At 35.2% G+C, this 6,957-nt stretch overlaps 1 long non-coding RNA gene across 1 annotated transcript in view; it reads right to left on the bottom strand.

Annotated features, from left to right (window-relative positions):
• Positions 1-5,473: 5,473 nt before the first annotated feature.
• Positions 5,474-6,957, bottom strand: part of LOC145814442 (uncharacterized) — a 78,979-nt gene continuing 77,495 nt past the window's right edge. The window contains exon 3 of the long non-coding RNA XR_014357795.1: positions 5,474-5,652. This is a non-coding gene — a long non-coding RNA (uncharacterized LOC145814442). The remainder of the gene's footprint in view (positions 5,653-6,957) is intronic.

Here is a 6,957-nt window from a genome sequence, read left to right as displayed (position 1 = left end):
TTATGAGTTTTGGAATGTTTTCTGGAAAATTGGCCCAAGGGGATCGAAATTTATGCATTAAAACTTGGTTTTGAGCTTGAAGTTCAAATCTGGAATTTCCAGAATTTGGACTCACGCTCGAGCGGGGTGACTGGCGCTCGAGCGTGGAAATCGTGCTTCCAGCATTTTGTTCTGTTTTTAGGTCAGCTCGAGCGGGGTGAATTACGCTCGAGCGGGACCTTGTGCTTTACGCTCGAGCGGCTATCGAGCGCCCAAACGAGCGTGATTTTCACACATCCAGTACTTTTGCCCTGTTTTGCAGAACGCTCGAGCGGGAAAGTCTAAGCTCGAGCGGATACCTTTGTCTGCATTCACGCTCGAGCGGGGAAACCTACGCTCGAGCGGGACTTCTGTTTTCTGAAAATTCTGAAAATGTTTTCTGAGTGCATCTTTGCATCCTCATCCCATCCTAGGCATTCTTAGGCCTAGTTTAAGACATTTTAATGAGGATATTGATGTAGAACACACCAAGGCAATTAGGGATTAAGTTATTATCTTTCCCAACTGTGTAACTTAGTGTGTGTTCAGTCTGTAAACTATGTAGGGTTGGCGACTGGGGACGCGCTCTGGCTTTACTGTAGCCCAGAACTCTGTGAGTAACAACTGTGTAAAGATATGTTCAAAATGATTATCTTCTGAACAATTGAACTGTACTGTTTCTGAATTGATTACTGTTAACCGAATGAATGTATGTCCTATATTTTGAACTGTATTGTGGCATCCTTAGCAACTACTGTTACTGACTGTTACTGTTACAGAGATCTCTGTCGGTTCCCTCGTTGGAACCACTACTGTTTACTGATTGATGGCCATCATTTACTGTTCGGTCTTTTAAGACCTACTGTTTATTGTACTGTTATGCTAATGGATGTACCACATATGACTGAATGACTGATATACTGAATCAACGAACTGTTTTCATTACTGTAAGGACATTCATTCTTAACCCCTTTACGTATTATGTTATTCACTGGGCTTTAGCTCACAGCTTATATATATATATATATATATGTAGGTGTACAGGCATCAGACCGCGGCTAGAAGCGTCGGGGTAAACTCCAGTTTTGTCAAGCCAACCTATGTACCTCACTGCGAGGTTCTGAGCCTGCCAAGCTATGGCTTAGGGGTGTTTTAATCTCCCCCGTCTGTCTTTGTACCTGTTTTGTAATAGCTGTATAGACTGATAGCACTATACTGTATTGTTTAATAGGGATTAGGTCCCTGTTCTGATCAACTGTATACGTTGTACTTACTGTTTTCTCTAACTATTTATATATTTGAATGAAAAGTCTTTTTTTGCATACAGACTGTCACAGCTCATTGGACATTGTTTATTTACTGTTTTGGCTTCTGCCAGCCCCTGTATCTGTTTTACTGTCCTACTGTTAAGCAGGCCTTCGGTAATCTCGGATTACTAGCCGGTTACGGTGCTAAACCCATAGGGGCGGGTTTGGGTCGTGACAGTTTTAGTCACTTCGCTCGAGCCAAGGTTCCTTCGCTCGAGCGCACGTCTACGTCTAGTTTGAACCTGAAGGTTGTGTTTCGTGGCTCGAGCGAGCTTTCCTTCGCTCGAGCGAACGAGCTGTATGTTTTGGGTTTCTTCGCTCGAGCGAGCATTCTTGCGTTTGAGCGTGCTTCTGGGTTGCAGACCTGAAGCTTCATGTTGTTAGCTCGAGCGAGGCTTTCTACGCTCGAGTGAGGTTTCTTTGTGTTTGGTCGCTCGAGCGACCACTCCTTCGCTCGAGCGAGGCTTGAATATATCAGTTTGCAGCAGCAGCTTCTTCTTCACTTTTTCACCATCTTCTTTACACAAACCATAGATCCGGCTGCTCTTCTCTCTCTATACACCTTCTTTCTAAGAATACACCTAGTTCTAGTGTGTTTATATCCTAGTTCCTTTGTGAGAAAGGTGGAGCTTGGTGTGGGCTGCGTTTTGATCTGAAAATCATTAGGTTTGGAGCATCTTGAGTTTTCTTCATCTTCTCCTTTGAGTCTCTCCATTTGAGGTAGGGATACCCTACTCCTTCTTATGGGTTTTGACATAAATTTTAGTCATTTTGATTAATTGGTAAATTATGGTAATTTTGGAATAAATGTGGGGTTTGTGTTGAAATTATAAAAATGGGGGATTTTGTGTTTTAAAGCTCCATGTGCATATAAGGCCTTGGGAATGAGGGTTTGTGAGTCGAATTGGTGGAATTTGGTCTTCGGATCAATATTTGAAAAGGGGAAAAAAATGCCCTAGTTACATTGAATAATTAAATTGAATAATTAATTTGAGAAAGGGTGAAATTGAGTTAAAAATCATGAAATTGGGATATTTTGGGAATGAATGGTGTAGTTGTATTAGTTAATCACTCACCTATGAAAATGTTGATATTTTATCTGTTTGATAAATTTATTATCTGTTTAGAGATAACTTCTTTGGGATATCGGTGGAGGATAGTCTTGATTGTTGTAGATACTGTATGTTGATTACGGAAAATTGAAACTAATCATCTGGAATATGCCATTGAATATGATGGTTGGAATAATACATCGAATATGTGTATTGATTGATCATTGTATATGATAAGTGTTTAAATACATTGTATGTGTATATTGTTTGGGAGAAGATAGGGGATGTACTCCATGGTTTGAGAGGAGATAGGGGATGTACTCTCAAACCTGTTTGGGAGGAGATAGGGGATGGACTCTAATGATAAATAAGTTGGCCGGAGTGTCCAGGGTGAAAGTCCCGAAATCCCAGTTGCGTTTGCATAACATAGATAATTGAAGTATTGAAGTGTTTTAATATGAGTTGTAGTCTCATTTAAGTTGTTTGGCTAGATAATGAGCCATGTTTATAATTTTAATTGGATAAGTAAATGAAAGTGAACTGAAGCACGTATGTATTTTCATGAAATTGAGAAGTGTTAACCTTTTATCGAATGCTAATGTTTTAGTTATTGCTCATATTTGGTTTAGTATATTTCTACTGGGCTTTGGCTCACCCTATATGGGACATCATTTTCAGGTTCAGGTGATATGTCACCTCCAAGGACGTAGCTTGGGAGGCTTAGAGACTGAAACATCTTTTGTTCTTTTCTTTTTGGTATTACATGTAAATTCAAGCCAAGGGCTTACTTTGTATAAAGAGTTGGAACTCTTTTTTTGTTATAACCAAGTGTTGACTTGGAAAGTTGTAAGCTCGTAGGGCATTTACTTTTGATGTCAACATGTAATACTTTTGTACTTAATACTTTGATAAATAGAAATATGCTTTATTCTCGTATGTCTATGCATGTCAAGAATGTGGGGTTTATATGTATTATTTTGAGGGCGTTACAATCTTTGTATTTGAGTTTCATCTCATTATTTTACCTGGCATGACATGCATGTGCACATGCACATACACACACAATATTGTATCTGTATGTACATTACCACAAAATTTTGTAACATCAACTACAAAATATCTAACCTTGTCACAAATTGGCGTAACAAAAAATTTTGTAACCAAACCACAAACTTTTACGACATTAACCACAAAATTTTAGACATTTTGTAACACAAATTTGTGGCAAGATTTTTTATAGTTAATGTTACGAAATTTTTTGATAAAATTGTACATTTTTGTGATGATATGCACCCCAACACCATAGGATTTCCCACATCTCTTAAAGGACATGGTTCAATTAATCCTTTGTTTCAGTTGTTCTATCCCTCTTGTACCTAGGTTACCTAGATAGGCCCTTTCAAACATTTATGAAAATATTTCTCCTGTTTGATTCTAGTAGTGTTTTTATTTTTTTTTCTTTTTTATTTTTATTAATTTTTTTTGATGAGATGATTGCTAAAATCAAATATTATTATAGTTTGTAAAAATACTAGTGAATGACCCGTGCTTGAAGGCACACCCACCAAAAAGAACTGATAACACTAATTGCAAAATAATATTCTACAAATATATAAATTAGTAGTAGCATTTGAGCGTATGAAGAAGTCCCCCGAGAGTACTATCCATTACCAATTTTTTGGGTAGAGGTTGATTCTAGAGAATTGTGATCCTCTGTTTTTTAAAGTTATAATGAAAGATTTTCATTGCATTATTCAAGAGTTTATAAAGATTTTTTATAAATTTAAAATATTGATAAATTCTCGTTATTATTTCACATTTCTTAAATAATGTAATGGAAATCCTCCATTATAACAATGTAATGGAGAGGATCTCCGCCCGTTTCGTGATGGAAACTTTCATGTCAAAGTTTTACCATCCTAAACAAAATCTTGTATAAAATACCAAAGAAGTCCACATCAATAATGCTTTTGGGTACCAAAGAAGTCCTCTATAGAATACTTTGAACAATGAAGACAATTTATTTAGAGATGATCATTTACTATATCCCTTAAAAATATATATATATATATATACAGGGCCGGCCCTAAGATTTAGGGGGGCCAAGGCGAACTTCGGAAATGGGACCCTCTCACATTAAAAATATATATATATATATATATATATATTCATAGATAAAACGATAAGTTACAACTTTTTTATTTGTTTGTAACTACAAAAATATTTACTTGCACATATAATCATTAAAATTATAAATAAAAAATTGCTTTCATATATTAAGATAGAAAGCAATCATTATAAATACTTAAAAATAATAATAATCTAGTCTTGTTGCTTTTTTTTTAGCCCCATGTTCAATTGAGTCTATTGTATTTGGGCCTTTTTTTTATATCTAAAACACAAAATTATATTTGGAGGCCCTTATTTTCAGCCCAAATTTGAGGCCCAAGGCGCAAGCCTCTCTTGCCTACCCTCAGGGCCGGCCTAGTATATATATATATATTATTCAAAGGTTGTACTCAAACAACACAAACATAAAACTTAAAATGGACATCAACACAATAGTTTTTCATAATCAATCCAAAATATTTTATAACTTCACATCCAATAAGATTCGATTGAGAGCATTCAAACTATTTAAAGCCAAAACAGGTAAGCTACCAATTTTCTTACATCCCTGGAAGATTACATCCCATAGTAAGTTGCCAAATTTCTTGGTCTTTTGCATTATCCAACATTCAATTGATCAATGCAATTGAACTACTATAATGAAAAAAACATAGAGCAATTTTAGAGCTTAAAAACAATTAAAAAAAAGATACTGTTCTAAAATATAAGCAAAAACAACTAATGTACCTTTACAGTGCAATACAAAGCTAGTTATTGGGTTACTTCTTCTTTGCACCACTTTTGAGAAACAAAAAAAATGCAACAAAAATTAAAAGAAGTAAAATAAATTAGAAAATCCATATATTGATTAAAAAGCAATGTATTTCGATAATCAAGCAAAACAACCAAACAAATGAAATATTTTTAACACATTTATGGCTTAATAATGAATCATCCAAGAATTAGCCAACTCACTACTTAATTTGTAAACCCAACTACTTGCCACCTTTAAGAAAAATTTGTGAACCAAAAGCCAACTACTAAGCACTTCTAAGGTAAAGACAGGGATCATATGAGTAAATTAAGTTTAATAAAACAACCAAAAACTTGGTTAGGGGGACAACCTAAAAACCACCTGCAACACCTACTACTCCCCCTCTTCCCACCTGCGAAAAATCTAATTACTGGTTTATAAACAAATGCAGATATGAAAAGAAAAAAAAAAAAAAAAAAGAACAAAAAATGTGACTACGAAACAACTTATTTTTAAGGGGACAAAGCATGAAGACATCAACATGAGAAAAAGTTTATATGTTCACAAAAATATAAAAAAATAAATAAATAAATCAAATCAGAAAATGCATAACGAAAAACATGAAATACCCTTGTATCAAAATACAAAACTGTAACCAAGTAAGAGTTACATTCACACAATTTCAATAAAGAGACACACACACAAAGCCAGTGACAATATAATAATAAATGTCAAACACAAATTAATCAATTGCTAGTATCCCTGTAAGTTACTAGATTTTCCCCCATTTTTATAGAAGAGAGGAGAGAAAATATTATAATATACCTTTCCTTCACATAGCATTAGGTGTTCATATACAAAGAAAATCAAAAAGAAAACAAAGAAAGAGAGAGATTAACGGTTCTTGCTGTTGGAACAATCTTCTGTGTAAATAAAATAAATTCAAACAATTCAAACAAAATAAAATAAAACTTACAGTATTTATTTTGTAGAATCGAATAAATAATTCAAAGACCAAGTCAAGTGTGAGACACTCTGTCCTTAAAACAGATTCGCCCCGCTACGGTGCTTACAGTTGAGTGGCGTCTATCTCCCAGGATACAATGATCTTAACCAATTTGTAGTAGCACTCCAAAACAAATTGTTCGGCGAACCAAACCTGTGTTCTAACTCTTTGATTATTTAATCTAAAACTAATATATGAAGAATAAATGCACTAGAGCAAAATCTGGACAGCAAAAGCATAAAAGCAGACTGATTTTCGGATTGGAAAAAATGCTGGACAATGCTGGTATATATAGAGCCGAACAGGTACAGAATTTTGAACTGAACAGATGCCTTATTTGAAATGAACAGGTATACTTCAAAATTTAAACAGATTTAACTGTTGGACAGTTAAACCCAGAACTACTGGGTAGTTTTCTGGAAGTTAAAAAATTGAAAAACAGTTTTAATCTGTTGAAGAAATTCGGACAGAAGTTGGACAAAAATTGGAATTCAAATTTGAATTAAATTCCGCAAATTTATTTTTTTTTTTTGAAAAAAATCAAATGAATTTCGTCCAAAAAATTAATACAAGAACCGACCCGACCCACAACCCACACCCGTGCCCGGTTCAGCTCGGCCAGACGGACGGCGGCGGCGGCGCACGCGCGCATGTGTAGTGGTTTGGGCTAAGGTTCACTTTGTCCATAACTCCTCCCTTCTACAAACTTGG

The sequence above is a fragment of the Camellia sinensis genome, unplaced genomic scaffold (genome assembly GCF_055761805.1).
Source record: "Camellia sinensis isolate YWXY unplaced genomic scaffold, ASM5576180v1 Unanchor10, whole genome shotgun sequence".
Classification (NCBI taxonomy): Eukaryota; Viridiplantae; Streptophyta; class Magnoliopsida; order Ericales; family Theaceae; genus Camellia; species Camellia sinensis.
The sequence above is the reverse complement of the archived record's forward strand: the minus strand, read 5'-3'. Positions and strand labels throughout refer to the sequence as shown.